Raw genomic sequence first — 19,585 nt, 5'->3', positions numbered from 1 at the left:
AAACGTTTCATTTTTCGTTTTTGTAATGCATCTCGTTTTCCTTTAAAAAAAATAGCTTTATTAAAAAGCAGTCAGAGACACAGTGGTCTGCTGTCTGCAGCAGGCCACCATCCCTGTGAGGGCCGCCATTCGCAAGGGGGTCGCAAATTGCGACCCACTTCATGATTATTCATGAGGTGGGCATTTGTGACCTCCTTGTGAATCGCAGATGGTGTCAGGGACACCATCCAACATTCAGAATTGCGACTCGCAAATTGCGAGTCGCTCTGACTGGCAATTTGCGGGTCGCAATTCTGAATGTTGCACATGTGGCCCTTAATCCCTTCCCAGTATAATGACTGCTGCCAATTAGTGCAAACCAACGCAACCAGCATAACCAAGAGAAGCCTTTACAGCCAACTAAAGGTCAGGAAAAACAAGGACAGCACCTAAATTAAACCCGCCCAAAAGGAACAGACATCAGGAGAGCAACAAGCAATTCTTAGATACTGACACAGACAAGAACAGCACGAGCATTGTGTAAATGTTCATAAAACAGCCAGGACTCACACCAGATCTTATCTCGAATCTTAATGGAGACTCGGTTAAGGACAAGGACTTAACGCTCACTTTCACAAAAGCAAGATGAGGAAGCAAGCTGAGGAAGCAAGGCTCCCAGCACCATTGGCCCCAATCCTAACGCCATATTAACCATTAAAACTGAGACAAATTACAGTAACGGTAAAGTCCCACTCCTCCTTACATTGCAAAAAGTCAAGAAAACAGAGCTCCCTCCACCAAATGAAACCTACCTGGAGCGTGTCAACCTTAATCAAAACGGAATAAAACTTAACACCCCGAGGATGTGATGGAGGGTACCCAGCCCAGAAACAGAAACTAAAGCTCAGACATCGAAGAGCTGCTGTTCGTACAGAACACCTCCACTCCAACCTACAAAAATATGTCAGTAGACACAGATATGGGAGGTCTGTGCCTGCCTGTCGATGGGAATGGTGGGTGGAGATCGGCTCACGCCTTACCCCATGCAATTCACACAGAAGAGTTAAACAAATAAATAAACTGGATCAGGGAGGCAGAGAGCAAGTAGTCCACGGGGGCACACCAATTGCATGCTGAGTGTACATGGAGACCTCGTCAAGGCAGCTACCATGGGCAGCAGTACCAAGAAATTGGCAACAGAACCAGCGCTGGAACCTTAAGAAGGAATGCACGGATTCCGACTCAATCAGGGGAGAAAACAATATAGGGAGAAGAGTGACAAGCCGTACAATCAGGAACAGGCGGTCATGGCCAGTCAACACAACAATACAAATCAAACACACAACAACAAATCAGGCAAACGACCACAAAAGGCCGATATTGGAGGTGGATAACAAGGAAACAACACAGTGGACACCCGGACAACTTTGTTAAGTTTCAAAGCAATGGTGGATGCCCAAAACTACCAGTCAAACAAACTAGATCTGCAAGTAGATTTGCTAAATCTGCTGGCAGTGTATGTTTCAGGTATAGACAACACATTTGGAGAACTAAGCAATATGGTAAAACGAGTGCAGGAAAATATGTACATGGAGGAAGTAACCTGCAGATGCGCACCAATACTGGATAAATTCAGTACCTTACCTTTAGTCTTAAACACAATAGATAAGGAATTTAAAGCAGACATGTTCAAGCCATGTCAGGCATGTGAGAATAAGAGTGTGGCAACAAATTGATTGAAATCTCACAGGGATGAGCAACCTATACAGATAAGCACAGAAACTGAGGTTTCGCTCCCTCAATCCAACCAGGCTAACCGGAGCCTAAAGATTTAGCAAACATGGGGACGTCTAAAACAATAGAATCAAATAAATGCAGCTCCTTGGTTCTTGCAACATAGGCCAAGTTCCGGGTGCACAAAAGCAGAGGTTCATAACTTCACAGTTCAGAAGGAAGACAGTGTTAATTAAAGTACTCCGGATGTCTCAGGCCTAACCTCAATACAAAAAACAATCCAAAATGTCTGACCGAAAGACTTCAGAAGAGATAAAGGAAAGCAAGACACAAAAAAACAAAAGGTATAGTAAATAATTACCAGGCATTGAAGGTGTTCCCACTTTTAACTCTGATAAAAGACACCTGGTCTCACCAGCAAAAATTAAGAAGAAACAGTAAGTGGACCATGGCAGGTAACCCCTCAAGGGAGAACCAAAGAAGAGCCCCAAAAAGAAGACTAAGATCTGGTGGTGGGACCCATAGACATTACAGAAGTAAGATAGGGTGACATCCTACAAGGACAAACACAACGAAAAAATCTACCTGACCACAGCGACCCCTTAAAGACAACTCAAGAAGTCATTCATTTCTCAGAGCTCCGGAATTACTTAGGAGCCCAAACTACTGCCCAGTGCAAAAAGGACAAAAGAACCAATAGCACATGTATAAAGCTACAGAGGTCCACAAACAGCCCATCAGCAGATTTCACACAGCTGTCGGGAGAACCAGGGGTATGACGGTCAGGTAGGCAGGCCTTGCTTATTCTGGAATACCAGTCAAGGGGAAGCATGACATCCTAAACCAAGGGAACATCTTGAGGCTACTATAATCATAGGAAATTTAAAAGGACATAACCTCAGACTATATTGATTCAATCCAGTTTTAGCCCTCACAAGCAGATTAAAAGTATTGTGCAATCCTAGTAACATGGGCTACCTCCATAATGGCCAGGGAGATCTTTAAAGCAGAATCACAATTGAAATCATGGGGCATAAATCTCACCCAGCATGAGGTACCAGGCTACCTGTACCTGCTGGTAAACAGGCCAGAACCCAAAGGTAAAACAGCCAAGACAGAACAGAAACCAGTCTACACAGTACTGCAGAATGCAAAGGGCAAATCAGAGACAGTAAAAAGTCAAAGGCAGCAAGGGATAATAAGATTCACTAAATATTGGTAACAGCAGAAATACTCTGCATGGGGATGGCTAACATTGGAGCTACAAATGAAATACAACAATTGAAACAAGGCCAGCGCATGGCCCGATGATAGCAGCATATATACTCATCTCTCAGTATGGTCTGGGAACATTTGAGGCCTACTGAACAAACCTATTCATTCATTCATAGGTGTTTTTATTTCCCTAGCATAGCTGGATCCCCTTTCCAGAAATAAAATTAATTTACGCACTCCCTCCTGTTCCTTTAACAGTGAGGTCGAGTCCGCCCAGGTGACACTGTCCTACCTGGGTGGGGCTAGGTGGTCATATGATGAAGCATGACACTATATAGTGTGTGAGACCACCTAGTCCGTAAAGGAAATCCCCCTCCCAGATCACACACCACACCATAGCATAGCCACATTTTACCTCCAGCTGAGAACACAATCACCAAATTAGAGCAAGCAGCTGAAAAGCTGATACAAGAATACTGGGACACAGACCACACTCCACTAGAGACCTGGGAGCATTAGAGACCTTCTAGGCTTTCCTTAAGAAATGACTAACTTGGCCTTCTTGCAAACCCAAATTAGCAGCAGAAGTTAAAATACCATCTAAAAAACATACCAAAGGCAAATCTAAAGTAGGTCAGTGGGCCAACAATGAAGTAAATAGGTCATGGAGATCATTACCGCAAAATAAGGAATTAAGGAAACATGTCCAAGTATAGGAAATCAGTCTGGGAGGAAAAGAACCAAAGTGAGGATATCTTCTGGGCAGAGCTGTTATAAACCAATAAAAACACTAACTCAGAAATATTGTGGCAGACTATTAACTGCTTAGGCCCCAGTGCGCCCATAGAATAAACAACTCTAACATTCCAGAGGATCAGTGGCGCACCTTCCTAGGCAACGCTTCAGTATTCAAGAATATACAAAAAGTCCCTGCAACAATATGAGAGCAGGGCTGCCAATGGGTACAGGGACACACACATCAAGACCCAGAGCAGGAGGATTACGAGGGAGCGAGCATAACCCAGTCCCAGAGAATGGACACTTAAAAGTTACTGAAAAAACCCACCGTGATGGGGCACTAGGTCCCAAGCGCATACCACAAGTAATGTTTAAAACAAATCTAGAGTTTTGGGCAACACAATTGATTAAGTTGTACAACTTTGTCCTTCAAAACAAAGTAACACCAGATTCATGTAAGGGGTTAGTGAATAATCGAATACACAAAGGAGAAGATAGGTCACTTCCATAAAACTATAGATTGATCTCCCTGCTAGACTATGAAGCCAAATACTTCACTACTGCTCCAAGATCTGTCAACCTGGGCTAAAGATAACAAGATAATTCCATTAAACCAGACAGGTTTCAACCAAGGGGTAGGCACCTCCGCAAGAATATTAGTGCTCTACCTAGGCATGGATCAGCAGCTGAGGACTCAGAAATCTCTAGATCTCTGTTTCGTGGATTTTAAAGCTGCATTTGATGGCATGGTATGTGAAAAGCTATGGGCTAAGCTAGCTAGCTGGAAAAGACCACCATTGCAGCATACCATACAAATGTTGTACAACAGTACCTGGATACAGATAACAACTGGAAAGGGGACGCGCCTCTGAAGAAAAACTGACACACACACAGGTTTAAAACAGGGATGCATGTTGGCACCAAAATTATTTTAATCTTTGCTTGATGTTGGAACTGAACATGCTTATTTCCCATGCCCCAAACCTAGGCACTCTAATGGTCCTTTATGATGATGACCTGATTTTAATAAGCAAACTCAAAATCCGCCTTCAAAAACTGACGGATGCCTTAGCACTATAATCTCATGAAAATGCACTAGAAGTAAATCTGGCTCACATCAATGTGATGGCAGTGGGCAACAGACAAAAATCACACCTAGGTGGAACTTGAGAGGTGCTCAGATCGAAACAGTGACGAAATACAAGTACCTAGGGGTTTTGTTTGACAACAGAAGTTTGTTTACATCACATTTCCATCAGCTCAGAACCAAAAGTGTGGTTTTGATGGCAGCCTTATAAAAAATATACAGATCCCTGAAAGTACCTTTGCTTTTACCAATGGTAAAGATTATGTCTGCAAAAATGTTACAAATACTGACATATCGTACTGAGGCACTCTGCTGGGCGGATAACAAAGGTTTGGACCTTATTGTAACTAAAATATATAGATACATTTTTCTCTTCCTAGAACTTCATCTTAAGCACAGTTAATAATGGAGTTTGGCCTCACAAACCAATCCGTATCCACGCAGCACAATTGTGAAAGTATGCTACTGACTGAAAAATAAACAGAAAAATCCCTAAATCAGACTTTATGACATGAACTAAGCAAGATAGCACTAAAATCTCATGCAAGAAGTTACCTGGAACAGTCACAGGACAAATTAAAATCCAAGACACTCTGGGAACTCCAGTGTACCTTTCTCATTTTTAAGAAGTTGGTAAACAATGGATTGAAGTCCCAATTCTTGCACGAGGACAAAACCACTGTCTCAAAGCAGCGTCATGCTTGGCTGCTGATACAGAACTATAAAAACACTAGAACCAAGCTAATTCTAAAAGCAGGTTTTCTGATTCACTTAAAACACAAATTTATGAACGCAGATTCAGTAAGCTGCCTTCGCTTGACTACAATTCACCTTGGCTAAATCCACCGGACAAAGCAGTTTACCTTCTCTGTGGGGACAGAGGGAGAGGACCTAATCCACTTTGTATTTGCCAAAAACTGCTTGGTACAAGGAGATCCCTACTGCACCAGCTATACAGAAAATGGAGTGTCTGGTCATGCAGACCAGCAATGTTAGCTTGCTTTATGTTGAAGGAGACAAGACTGAACTGCCATTTTGTGAAATGTTTGATAATGGGTTGAACAGATTTTAAAAACAAAAGATGATGCAGGAAAAGGGGACCCTGGTTACAAGTAGAGTGAAATGGATTTTAGCCAGTCAGCTATAATGGCGCCTATGGCAGCCACGCACTACCGTATAGACCTTGTTTGCAATTTTAAAATTTTGAACACAAATATTATCTGTACTATGTTGTAATGATTTTAAATAATTGTGCAATAAATGTATTTATTTATCCTCCAGTTTACTGCAACAGTATGCCTAAGCTTTGTTCATCACAGTTAGCCCCAGGTTCTTCAAGTAATGAACTCTAGCCTGGGGGTGGTGCAAGTTTGAGCCCCTTTTGCATCAGAGTATAACAATTAACCTTTTTTGTGTCCTGACATACATTCTTCTTGGATAAAACATCACAGTCTTGCAACTGAATCCGTATTTAGGGCGACAATGCTTGTATTGTGTGGACTAACCCACAATACAACAGGGTTGATAATGAAGAATGCCCCCCACCTCATTATTCTGAAGTCTTGTAGCAACAAAAGGTGGCCTTCCCGAAAGCCCATTAGTTACAACTGAAGTCCGTTTAGGATTCCTTTTGCATCATTCTCAGATGTTAACTGGGAGTCAATATTTTCTGACAACATTTTATGCCAAGTGTCCTCTGTATTGAAAAACAGTGTGTGCAATAGAGGCTCTCTCTTAGGTTTACACAAAGAGCTGCCTTCAGTGAAAGTGAGTTTGATAACCTTACTTAAATCATCAAATGTCTATTTTGTGCGTCTAGTGTAAACATAATGTGCCTCAGGCATCCAGATAATATGGCTGAATGTCTGGCACCGCCGGGCCACCGAACTCAGAAGAACTAATAATAGTCAGTACCTAGCACCTAACTCCAGCATGTCCATCAGACCAAATAAATTAAAGTGGTATGAGATATAATTTGTTTTGAACAAGTATTTGGTAGTATAACTGGCAGGTTTTAGGTCAAGTACGAAAACATAATTTGACCACTGATTATACCATGGCAATTCTGCCATATATTGATAATGTGGATTCATCTATCTAGTGACCTGCACTTCAAATTTTTCTGCTGCCATTCTGTTACCTGGATAGCCACATGCCTCAAAGATCCATTGCACTATTTTAAAGGATGATGAAATGGAGTTTTCCGTTTACTGACCTTGAGAGAAAAGAACTCCATCCAAATGATCCCAATTTATATTTAAATTTGAAAATCCTCCAAATTGTGGAGGTAAGTTATCTAGGATGTTATGTCTAATATGTCAGCGGCAGGTATGGAGCGGGTCAGGGGCTGCCCGCTAATGTACACCCCCCCGGTAAGAATGATATTCCCTGAGTACAAAAGGTAATGCAACAACGGGTAGTCTTGTCACATGAAATTGTTAGTACGTCAGACAGCACTCTGTTCACTTGACTATGGCCATCAGGGATGAGTGAAACAACTAGACTTATTTTAAGAATACAGCAACTCCACCTCTGGTAGGTAATTCAGATAAAAATCCCATTCTGGTGAATAAAATGCTTTTTCAGTGTACAGAAAGAACGCAACAGCAGCCAGTCCAGGATCTTTATTGTCCAAGAGAGCCAGCAGTGTGTGTAAGTTATATTGTGTAGACCAACATGGAGTACAACGTGATTAGTGTGGGAGCAATAAAGTCATAGGGGAATCATTCTTTATTCTAATTTTTTAGCCTTGATCTTGCTATCTGTTTTAATCAAAGAGCAACGTCAGTAAGACAAAAATTCACCAACAATCTTACAAGGATTCAGAAGAGTTGGAAAAAGCGCTTCCTAGTAGAAGGGCAGAATGACCCCTGAGCCAGAGAGTCTACATGACTTTCAGCAAGCAGTTATAATATTTGCATATTCTTTATAAACATCTGCAGTTAGGCATTCTGCTGCTTGGGACTTACCACTTGGTGCGATTCAATAGTATTTTAACACCTACAACAGAATTAGTGGTGCATTAAAATGATCTCTCTATTGATCATAAATCCACCACACTGTTGGGAGATTTCAGAAGATCTGCTGTACTACCAGGGTTGAGTGGGAAGTGTATAGTTGCTTGTTGTAATTAACAAAAATAGAAGGACTGGCTCATTTTCAAAGAGACATCTCTGGTTAGAGCCATGTACATGTGTGTTAGGGGTTTGGCCCTTTGGGAAGCTACATTATGATATGAGAGGTCTAGCACCCTTGCCATAATTACGAGCTTGTGTTCGTGTTTGGATGTATGTAACTCCCCTCTCTGCAGTAGCGTGAGGGCAGTTACATACATAGTAGCAACTTCTTTCGAATCTGCCCCAGGGTAAGATCTGCATATAGGAAGTTTTTGGAGCTTTCACCCAACTAATTCCGCTTCCAGAGTATGTAGGTGTTTGCTTAAGAAACAGAAGTGCTCAAACGCCCCAAAATGTACATTCTCCTCATATATACTTTTCTTCAAGACCACACTCACAACAAGGATCGATCCAGAATTTATCTTGAGAACTTAATTAGAAGTTTATGGATGTCTGTTTCAAAGACATTTAAAGATTCAGAACAAAAGTGCCAGATTATGTTTTGAGGCATTTTTGTCGGAATTGAGGGAGTCAATGGAAAAAGATCAGAAAGGGTTATGGTCAATATTTCTGCACTCCTGACCGTTAACCTTGGCACCAAAAATCAATATAGAAGCTGGATTTGTATACAGAATAAAAATGTACATTTCTGATCTCTGAGGTGAGCAGACCTCCACACATCTACCAGATCATATATGTCCATGTGGACAGCAGACATACAGAAAGTCCTAGACTGTCAAATTGAGGGTCTAGAATGGTGTTAAAGTCCCCTCCACTCAATAAAAACAAAATGTTCGAATATACGTATATGTTCCTAATGTTTCGTCATAATCATTATGAATGACCAAATCCAGACATGTGAACAAGAGTACCGCTGTCCAGATTTCCCTGTAATATAATACATTGTGTTTAGGTATCAGCACGTCTTGGGAACTTTAAACCCTAAACTTGTATGAAATAACATGAGAAATCCTCTAGCATAGCTGATGTAAGATGATAAAAACAACGTGGTCTCTATTTAGTAGCAACATTTTCTTAGGTAGATGAATGTGAGTGTGTTTCCTGCAGCATTGCTACATTTACTTCGAGAGGATCTGAATAAGCCAGAACATTCCTACTTTACGAGATTCATTAAGACCTCTCACCTTTAGCATGTACTAACACTATTAGTAATACTCTGCTCCCACAGGCGGCCTTGCCGTATTGGCAAAGGAAGCGTAGCCCCACTGGCTAGTAGCCAGCAGTGGAAAAATAAAACAATAATTGAATATCGTTTTATTTTCTGCTGCTGGCTGAACCAGCATTTGAAGGGCAGGTGGGGGCTTGGGAAGTGGGAGGGGTAATGAGAATGTTGTGCACTAAGTGCGCATGTGTGTTTCGCTTGCCTAAGACGGCCAGCCAAACACACATGCGTGCTTAGGTTTCTCCAGCCCGGCTGTGTACACAGCCGCCTGGAGAAACTGCACAGGCCCCAAGGTTGTGTCTGTGCGGCTCAGAACAATCCTGGTGCTGCTTTCATGATAGCCTTAACTTGAAAGCAGCATCAGGCTTTCTGGAGAGCCTGTTCTGGTGTCCCAGGAAAGGAGGATGAGTGAGGCATCAGGAAAGGACGGCGGTGGCGAACGGTAAGTCTTTTTCTTTAAATTTATCCCCCCTCTGTCATCGTCCCCCTCACCCCTCCCCTTGCTATTTGCGACAGCCGCCCAATATTTGATGCAGCCCCTGATGTACAGTATTGCTGAAGCGTTTAGCAAAGCATCCGTGAGGTAGCAGGACTACTATATGCCTGTAGTCATATGAAACCAACATCCTGTACCACCTGTGCCAATGTATCCCTGGCTTTTCAAAACTGCGCCACAGCACCAGCCTAGCATAGCCACATAAGCAACCAGGGGTAATCCATGCATGAGGGTGCTAGATCTGCCTAGCACACCTGGGGCAAGCAGATATGCAGAAACAAAGTTAATCTTTAAATAAACTAAATGTGATTCACAATCCCCTCTGGCAATTGAATAGGAATATAGTTCAGCCAATGTGGACTGATAAGCATTTATCATAACGTATGGTGGCCTCTTCATAACATTCCTAGTAACCCCTAACAGTAAAGGATTTCAACTTCAATAGGATGAGCAATTGAGTGTAACCTGCCTTATGACAACATTGAACTGGTGTGCAGTAACATTAAGACGCCCCTTCCCTAAGTCTTTGTTAGTCAAAGTTGACGCTGTCTCCATATGTTTGTTTTTTCAGCACTCATTCGTCATATTAGAGCTCATCTGGCTTTAAAATTGATGTAAAAAGAAACGTTTTCCATCATGATCAATCTGAAGTACTGAGAGGCACATATCATCAAGTATCTGAGGAGAAGCTACTGCAGTCTTTTTATTTTTAACATGGATAAACTCCAGTGTAAAAATCCATATTAGCAATATTTAGCTGCCTTGTATTGTACAGTTTCCGAGCCTCTGACCACTTGCAGTGCCACATTTCTGTCCCATTAGTTCAGTAGTCTCACAATGATAGGTCAAGGAATGTGGCATAGAGTAGCACGTGACATCAAAGCACTTTGGACCAAATCTACGAAGTTTTTTTTAGGTTGTAAATTAATCGGGCCATTTATGACACCAAACTGCGATTTTACAGAATCACAATTTGTATTTGCAAGTCAGTATTTGGAAGGGGTGTGTTTAGCGCATCCTGTCCAAATACCGAATCTTAGTGGTATGTGTTATATTTTGCGACCGAAATGTGTTTGCAAAACATAACATTTTAGCGACACCTCAAAGGAGGTAGTGATCATTTGAAAATAGGAAGGAGTCACCATGGGACAACTTTTCCTTTGAGAATTTAAAAAAAAAAGAATTTTAAATGTTTCATTTTTTGTTTTTAAAACATAGCCAATTTTCCTTTAAGGAAAACAGGTTGCATTAAAAAAAAAAAATACTGTTTTATTTGAAAGCAATTACAGATATGGTGGTCTGCCGACCTCAGCAGGCCACTGTCCCTATGATGGCTGTCATTCCTAATGGGTTGCAAACTGCAACCTACTTCATTATTATTCATGAGCTAGGTCGATTTGCGACCCACTAGAAATCACTCTTTTAAAAATAAAAGTTTGAGACGTTAGAAATAGTGATTTTCTCATTGTGATTCGCAAAAAAATCGCAATTTAGAAATTGTCCTCGCCAATGTCAATATATCTGGCCCTTTGAACTTGTTCCACTACAAATACGAAGTCTCATCCAAATAAATCAAACAGGCATCCAAGTGTTCCATCTTCACGATCTGCATTTTTTCAGGTATCCCTGTCACCCTGATACTATTTTGATAAGAACACTCTTCCAAATCCACATTTTAACTTTCATAAAAGCAATGAACATTTCAATTTTCATCAATTTTTAATCAGACTTTTTATCTTCAGTATCACAGATTATCCTTTCAGCAATATCTTTGAGCAGCATGTTTATCCAGCCTTTCCCTCATCTGATCTAACTTCAACATTTGACTGTCAATCTTGCTGTCTATTGTAGCTAAACTAGATTTAATCTCTGTAACACTTTGAGTTTACAATCAACCTTCGTCACTTTTTAGGGCACCTCAGCCATACTTACTGCTGTCCCCTTCTCTTGAAAGGGGAGCATCCATTGTCTCGGATCACCTTTGCCCATGTTAAAGACTCCTGCAAACATCCAGAACATGCATTGAGGAGCACAGAATGTATGTGAAGTAATTAGCTATTTTATCAGAAAAGGAACTGGAGGTCCGAATTGCCAGACCAGAAGAAAACTACTTTCCAACAGCATCCACGTTGCAGATCTCAATCATGCACATGAAACAACCCCCCCACCACTGACTCATCTCTATATTACTCAGAGTTTTAAAAAAATGTGGTTAAAGAGGAGTTATCCAACAAGCCAGAACTCAGCCTCTGAGTAGACCCACCAACCTGCCAGCACACTAGTCTGAGGTACACTAATCCAGAAAACAAGACACATTCAGAGAACAGATAGGGGACAACCAGCAGGCCCAGCGCACTGTAACTTATTTTAAGTCAATAATATTCCACTACTCAGCCTTCTGAGCAGCCTACTGCAGGCTCAAGGCAGCCAATGTCACTGCATGGCCTCTGCGGTGTGAATGGCCTGTCTGCCAACAAATTCCTTTTTGTGACGTACTCAGGTGAAATCACAGCCAGACCTTAATGGTAGCAGTCTAAAAATGCACTTATTTCTTACAGAAACTGTTTATGCTAATAACACCACTTGCAGCAGTAGTGCGATACCCCAAACGAGGAGGGATGATGAAGGATTTTGCCCATCTTACTGCATATCGCTTTAGCATTGCTTTCTAAAATAAACATATGGGGTTCAGATCTAGTGCACTTTGGCAAGCTAGGGAAGATCCAGATTTTCCACACCAAAGAGGAGGACAACTTTGTCTATTACCACAAATAATGTTAGAGGGGCGAATTGCTGTGCAAAGAGAAAAAGCATACTCTATGAGCTAACTCTACTGAACCCCATCATAGGACTTAACCAGGAAACCCATTTATTGATACAAGGCCTGCAACATCTTAGGGCAAGGGAGTTCCCCAGGCAATTGTTCTTCTCTGGAATGAACAAGACAGCAAGGGTGGGAATCCTGGTACAAAGAAAATGCTCCCTTGGGAGGCAACTGAATAAGAGCCACTAAAAGTAGCTCTGAGGGGGAACCTTATACCAGAAGCAGACAACTTAGAAAGATGAAGGGAGCCCTGCTATCTCAGCTACGAGGAGCCTTGGGGGATTTGGAGTCAATTTTCAAACATACACAATCTGGAGGAGGGCCACAAAGGGACAAGGCTAGGTTAGAAAATCAAAACTCCAAATTAGCCTACCTATATAGGAAAATGAGTTACTTATCTGTAACTGCAGTTCTCCAGTATTAATACCTTTCATAGAGTCACATGTTTAAATCATTCCCCGTCGTCGAAGTGGGACACCCACAGTAAAATAAAATAGCAGTATTGAAAATGTACATATGTCAGTGTTAAAGTACATTCACTTTAACAGCCTATTCATATCATTAGGAAAAGACTCACAATACAGCCAATGAGGTGACCGTACCCTTTAGAAGCCTCATATCAGAAGCTCCAGCCTCTCAGATTTTTTAGTACAAGTGAGATATATACTGAGACGTAAGGAGAGCATCTATGGGGAGGAAGACAGGTAACATGTGTTAGCACATCAGAGCCTTAATAAGTAAACTTACAAGGAGACGCGTTTAGGTCGACAAACCTTTGAAACACGTTTGAGGACTTCCCAGTACAAGATATTTCCTTGACATCACCAACCAATACATCAATAAGCAACCAATAATGACAATCAATTTCTCAATAAACAATCAATAGGAATCAATAATTGAATACACCATGACCTTTTGGGCATGAATAACCACACCAATTTTGTTAAGTGTTAAGATATTTATGTCCCTATTAGTTGCAATCTAATACCATGTCTGTTAACTTCGATATCAATAAACCACATCAGAAGCACTTCTAATTAGCAATCAGAGCACAACTTAATCAAGACATAGACTATATTCATTCAGTACTTGGACACACCATTTAATATGAATTAACTTAGCAGAGTCTCATTAGTACATGGTTCAACAAAGCAAGAACCCAGTCATTTGTCTATTTGCACACAATATTAGTGAATGCCTTAACTAACCTCAAATTAGCATCAGCATGTTGGGCTTCATGCAAAATGTTTAGTGAACACGAATTTAGAAAACATCTATACTAAGGCCTCTATCAAAATAGCAGTTGGTACCTAGAAAGAAAAGGCAAACAGACAATCACAATTGTATCAGATAGTTACCAATCCAACAGATAAGCAAGCAGCGCCAGTCTTCGTCCTCAGGACACCAGTCGTTTCACCATCAGCAGACATAGGGCGGGACATAGTCTTAAAATAGAATAGCTAGGAAATTATTGCTTCCCTCAGCTGGAGAAGAAGTTAGCATCAGGCAAGATTGGGGTAGAGGATGGTTTTAAAGTACTCAGAATAAACTCAGGAAAACGCTAGGGCAATAGGAATGAGAAATGGAGATGTCGAAGCGGAGAGAATTTGGAATGAAGTGAGCTGGTTTTCTTCTTGGGTCACGCCATTAAATCAAAACTATATAACTATTCCCTAATTCCTCATTGGATAAAGTTTGGTGCATTATTATCTCTGTCCAATAATCCGGTAAGCACCCTAGTAGAACGTTCCACAGTTCACAGTTCACATGTCACGGATTGGTCCATGTTATTGAGGTCTTCAACGGTTGGAATGTCAGGTAGAAAATGTTACACTTTGCGCTCCAATCAGTGTCTTCATTGTCTTCTCCTAGTATGGTTAGCCTTGTATCTTCCACGAATTACACTGTTGCATCTAGCAAGAACATCGCCTTGACCAAGTCGGTTCTCATGAGAAAGAATTTACTAAGGCTACACACACAGAGCTCTTGGAAAAATACAGCTTTGTGTCCTTCAGGAAAACAGCATATTATACATTAAAAAATACAATTCAATATGAGGCCAGGCAGCTAGGCCAAACCCTCGCTAAACTAAAGCCTTTCTTGTTAAGTAAGCAACTCTCAGCACATAACCCTAATTATGATATACTAATACAAATTCAAACATTATTGCATAAAATTCAGAATTAATAAACCTTTTCCATTAGTCTTCGTAGACATTGGTAACCACTCCCTGTGAGCACATTTCAAAAGTGTGTATTATTTTCTATGTTAACACGTTTTCTACGCAGGTTCATTACACAATATATTGCAATTTTTTTTTTTATTAATATTGCTTTTAAAGGACACACTCCAACAATCCCTCCTCTGATGACTCTACTCATCACACATAACCTTCCTCACAAATTTTACATCAGTCAAAATTCTGTCAGTTCATTCTCTTTACTTATTGGCTTCCCCTTTGATTTTTCCCTAAATAATTTTTCCCTTTCCTTTTCTTCCCTCCTCTTATTATTTTTCGCCTTATTTAATTTTATCCTTTTGCTAATTTTGCATGCCACCCACAATCCAAATAGGCCAGCTATAACAATCAATATCCCCTGTATTATTTTGGACAATATCCCATGCCAAATGTTGTTAAGCTAATTTCCCACCGAAGCAAAAACTCGTCCAACCTTCTCCCAAACACCAGGTTCTTTCAATTCCTTCAAGTCTGTACTATCCTTAGTCAAGTTAGTAAGCATACTTCTAATCTCATTGCTATTATCCGCTACATATGCGGAACAATGATTCTCATTAAGCATTCTACAGACTCCGCCATTTTTCGCTAAAAGAATGTCTAAAGCAAGCCTTTTTTGAAGAGTAATAGCCCTCTCCGCAGTAAGTTCAGTATCCATTAGGAGTATAGCTCCTGAAAAATTTGTCAACATGTTATCCACAATAGTTAACAACTTTCAAATCTTTATTGAATTCAAGATAACTCCCACTGAAGGAATTATCGCCCCAAATATGTCTCCCACTACACCAGCAGTGGTCTCTCTCTTCTGTCTAGTATGATGTAATTCAGACAATCTCAGAAACTTCTTTAAATCATCGAGTTGGTATATCTTTGGGAAAATTATCCCCAAATAACATGTCCCATACCATCCCTTTGGAAGACGGTAATAAGCATTAAACCCACATATATAGTAAGTCCCTGGGATCGCTGGATCCTGTCCATTTAACATGAACATCCATTTACTCTGAAACAAAAACTCATGCTTACATTCACTTATTCCCACAAACACACTGTCATAATGTGATTTCGGCCTAGATATACAAAGCTTTCCTACGTGTAATGCATCTAAAGCTAACTTCCCTTGCTCCCTAATTGCACCATAACCTTCATTACTAGCAAAAGCCTGCTGCTGTAATCCTATATCTAATTTACCCTTTAATGCTCTTCTTCTATCATCCTTGTGATCTAAAAAGCTTTTCTCTACAGGTGTAAGCAAGCATGTCAAATTATTGTGATGAGCATAAGATGTACTAATTGTCAATGTCGGCTCAAAGAATCCTTTAACTAACTTTACACTACAATATCTAGCTACATCACTCAAATCCTCTATTATAGGCACATAGAAGAACACTAAATCATGATTAGAATAGAAGTACTGGATCTCCTCCTGGTTATAAAATCTTTTTAGTAGCAGACTACAACTTATAGGTTAGTGGCAAACTATGATAGGTAACCCCTGCTTGTACAGAAACAGGAATCTGTATACACACAAAACAATCCTTCGCTTCCATTGTCTCAACATACTCACTCAGCAAGCGATAGAAAACATTAGTAGAAAGTTCCCCTTTTGCATTAGTTCCCTCATGCAAGTATCTCTCATCCAGCTCAAACCTCTCCCAAGCTGTTAGTACAGTAGTAGTTTCAGGAACTGGTGCATCGTTAGTCTCACTCTTATCCATTAGTGTCATACCCACAATCACAACCACAATGAATATCACACACACAATACCCAAACCAACACCCAAATATTTACAGTGTCTATTCCCTCTACTTTCCTGCCTAGTATTAGCCATGATCTGTAAAGAATCAGAAAGTGGAGGATGGTTAGTTCAAAACAACAACGACAGAGGATGGTTAAAATCTTCTCCTGCAGCAAAGTCAAAACAAGCAAATCTTCTTTCAGCAGTTATTTACAGCTTTCAATCTCTCTTCTAGGATCTCTTGTCAATTCAGGTTAGCAGCCTTTCAAAATCGGTTTTCAAAAGTCAATTCAGGTTCTCAAAGTCTCATCCGATAAATTCTTAGTCTCTTTTCTTAATTTCAATCTTCTGTAGCTCAATCTTTACACCAATTTCATTTTCTTCAGCCAGACTCGGGTGCCAAAGTATTGACCTGGGACTTCTCGATCAAAGCAAAACTCCAAGAAGTCCTGTTGCCATTCAGCTGTCGTTGCATACGCCCATTCAGGACCCGCGTACCTTCTATTTGCAACTCTTTTCCTTTTCAATTTGCGATCACCTTGCAATTCTCCTTCACTTAAATCTTCTCTCCTTGTGGTGTCAACTTCTTCCTCTATAGCATCTTCAACAACCACATCTCCCTTCTTCACTTGTAACTCTGGCCACTTGTCTCCTTTCAGTGTCTCTCTAGGCTTTGGTCTTTCCTGTGGCAACCCTTCTTTCTCTTTTCGCTCTATGGTGTTTTCGCTTAATGGACCTGCACCCTGCTCAGGAGGAGTCTGGATCCTCTGACTCTCCACTGCCTCAACTCCTTTGCCTTCGGGGTCTGTCAAGTGCTCTAGCTCTTTCTCATAATTGTCTACTTATGGGAGAGCCTCCCTCTAACTAGGCTCCCCTCCTGCCTCGGTTGAGATAGGCTCACCGTCACCCCTGTGGATCTCTTCTCCTTCGTCTCTTACTGGAGTGACCAAGCCATCCTCAACGGGTTCCCCTTCTGTCTCAGTTCCCCTTCGATCACTCTCCAGCCCTGAGACTTCCCTGTTTGTTGTTGGTACTTTCAACAATTTAACTTCCTCATCAGTTGGACACATCACCTTTTTCGTGTGACTGGCATGGATCCAGTTCGGAACCCCTGCACACTTCACAGCAGTAGTAGTCGTTAATATCACTTGGTAGGGTCCCTTCCAACGTGGCTCCAAGCACGTCTTCCTTATGTGTTTCTTGATGACAACCCAGTCACCAGCTTTCAAGTTGTGTCCTGGATCATGAATCGGTGGCAGGGTGGTAGCTTCCACCTGGTGAGAAAAAGAGCGGACCACATCAGCCAGACCCTTGCAGTAGTCCAACACCATATCATCCGTGGTATTCACAAGAGCATTCGCAGGCACTGCGGGCAGTCTCATAGCTCGACCCATGAGAATCTCATGCGAAGACAGTCCTGTCTTCTTGTTAGGTGTATTTCTCATTGACATTAAACTAGAGGTAATGCGTAGGGCCATTTCAAATTCGTGGCTGCACACATTTTCGCCTTTCTCGACTTCAAGGTACCATTCATCTGCTCCACTAGTCCTGATGCCTCAGGGCGATAGCTACAATGCAACTTCTGCTCAATGTTCAATGCTGCACACAGTAACCTAACCACCTCATTGTTGAAGTGACTTCCCCTATCTGATTCCAAAGAGATCGGGAAACCGAAACATGGTATCAGTTCCCTAAGCAGCAATTTCGCTACTGTGAGGCTGTCATTCCTGCGTGTAGGGTACTCTTCAATCCAATGACTAAAGATACACACAATCACCAACACATACCTCAATCCTTCACATACAGGCATCTCAATGAAATCCAATTGCATTCTGCTAAATGGACCTCCTGCTCTCCCAATGTGGCTCAAATTCACCACTGTTCCTTTCCCTGCGTTCATCTGTTGGCAAACGACGCAACAATGCCAAATCACCTCTGCAGCTTGTCTAAATTTTGGGTTAAACCAGTCAATCTTAAACAACCTGATCATGGCATCCCTAACAATGTGTGCTTGGCCATGATAAAACCTTGCAAGCTGCAACAAAAGACTGTTCGGTAAGACCATTTTCCCTTTGTCTGAAACCCACAAATCATCTGGTCTTCCTATGCATTGCATCCTAACCCAAGAACGCTTCTCATCTTTGCTGGCACAGCCCTGTAACAATTTCAAATCTTCTCATATATCAATCACCCTCAATGCATAACCTGTTCCCATTGATCCTTGAATGATATACAGTTCAAGGCGCAAAACCTTGCGACTTGATCTGCATATCCATTCCCCATTGAAACAAAGTCTTGTGACTTCAGGTGTGCACTGCATTTCACCACGGCAATTTCATGAGGTAACTGAATCGCATGCAACAACTCCTTAATTCTGTCACCATTTTTCACTGGCGAACCAGAAGAGGTCAAATAACCCCTCTACGACCATAGTTGGCGAAAATCATGAACAATTCCAAAGCCATAGCGACTATCAGTATAGATAGTGACTCTCATCTGGGCAGAGAAATGGCAAGCCTTAGTAGGAGCTACCAACTCAGCTACTTGAGCAGAATACACTCCTTGAAGCCAGGACGCTTCCAAGATACCAGAAATCATGCATACAGCATATCCGGCTCTCAGCACTCCTACTGAGTCTCTCAAACATGAGCAATCAACAAAGATGATTTGGTCATTTTCTTCCAATTGGGTATCTTTAATATCAGGTCTTGGTTTGGTGCACATTTCTGTTACCTCAAGACAATCATGTTCTACATCTTCCAGATTTTCAACCTCTGTATTTTCACTTGGAAGCAAAGTTGCCGGGTTCAACACTGTACATCTCTTTAACGTTACATTTGGTGACCCAAATATAATCATCTCATATTTGGTCAACCTTGCATTAGTCATGTGCTGCGTTTTCATTCGTGTCAAAAGGATCTCAACTGAGTGAGGGACCATGACTGTTAAAGTATGTCCCATCATTATGCCTTCACACTGTTGTCCAACTACTGCTACTGCATGCAGACAACCTGGTAAGGCTGCTGCAACTGGGTCCAAAGTAGCTGAAAAATATGCTACTGGTCAGTTTACACCTCCATGGACCTGTGTCAAGACAGACAGAGAACATGCATCACGTTCATGACAAAACAGAACAAAATACTTTGTGTAATCAGGCATACCTAAAGCTGGAGCCCTGCACATGCTCTCCCTTAACTCAGTAAATGCTCTCATTTCTTTCTCTCCCAAAACTATAGCT

This window comes from Pleurodeles waltl, chromosome 9, assembly GCF_031143425.1.
Source record: "Pleurodeles waltl isolate 20211129_DDA chromosome 9, aPleWal1.hap1.20221129, whole genome shotgun sequence".
NCBI lineage: Eukaryota > Metazoa > Chordata > Amphibia > Caudata > Salamandridae > Pleurodeles > Pleurodeles waltl.
Note: the sequence above shows the minus strand (reverse complement) of the source record.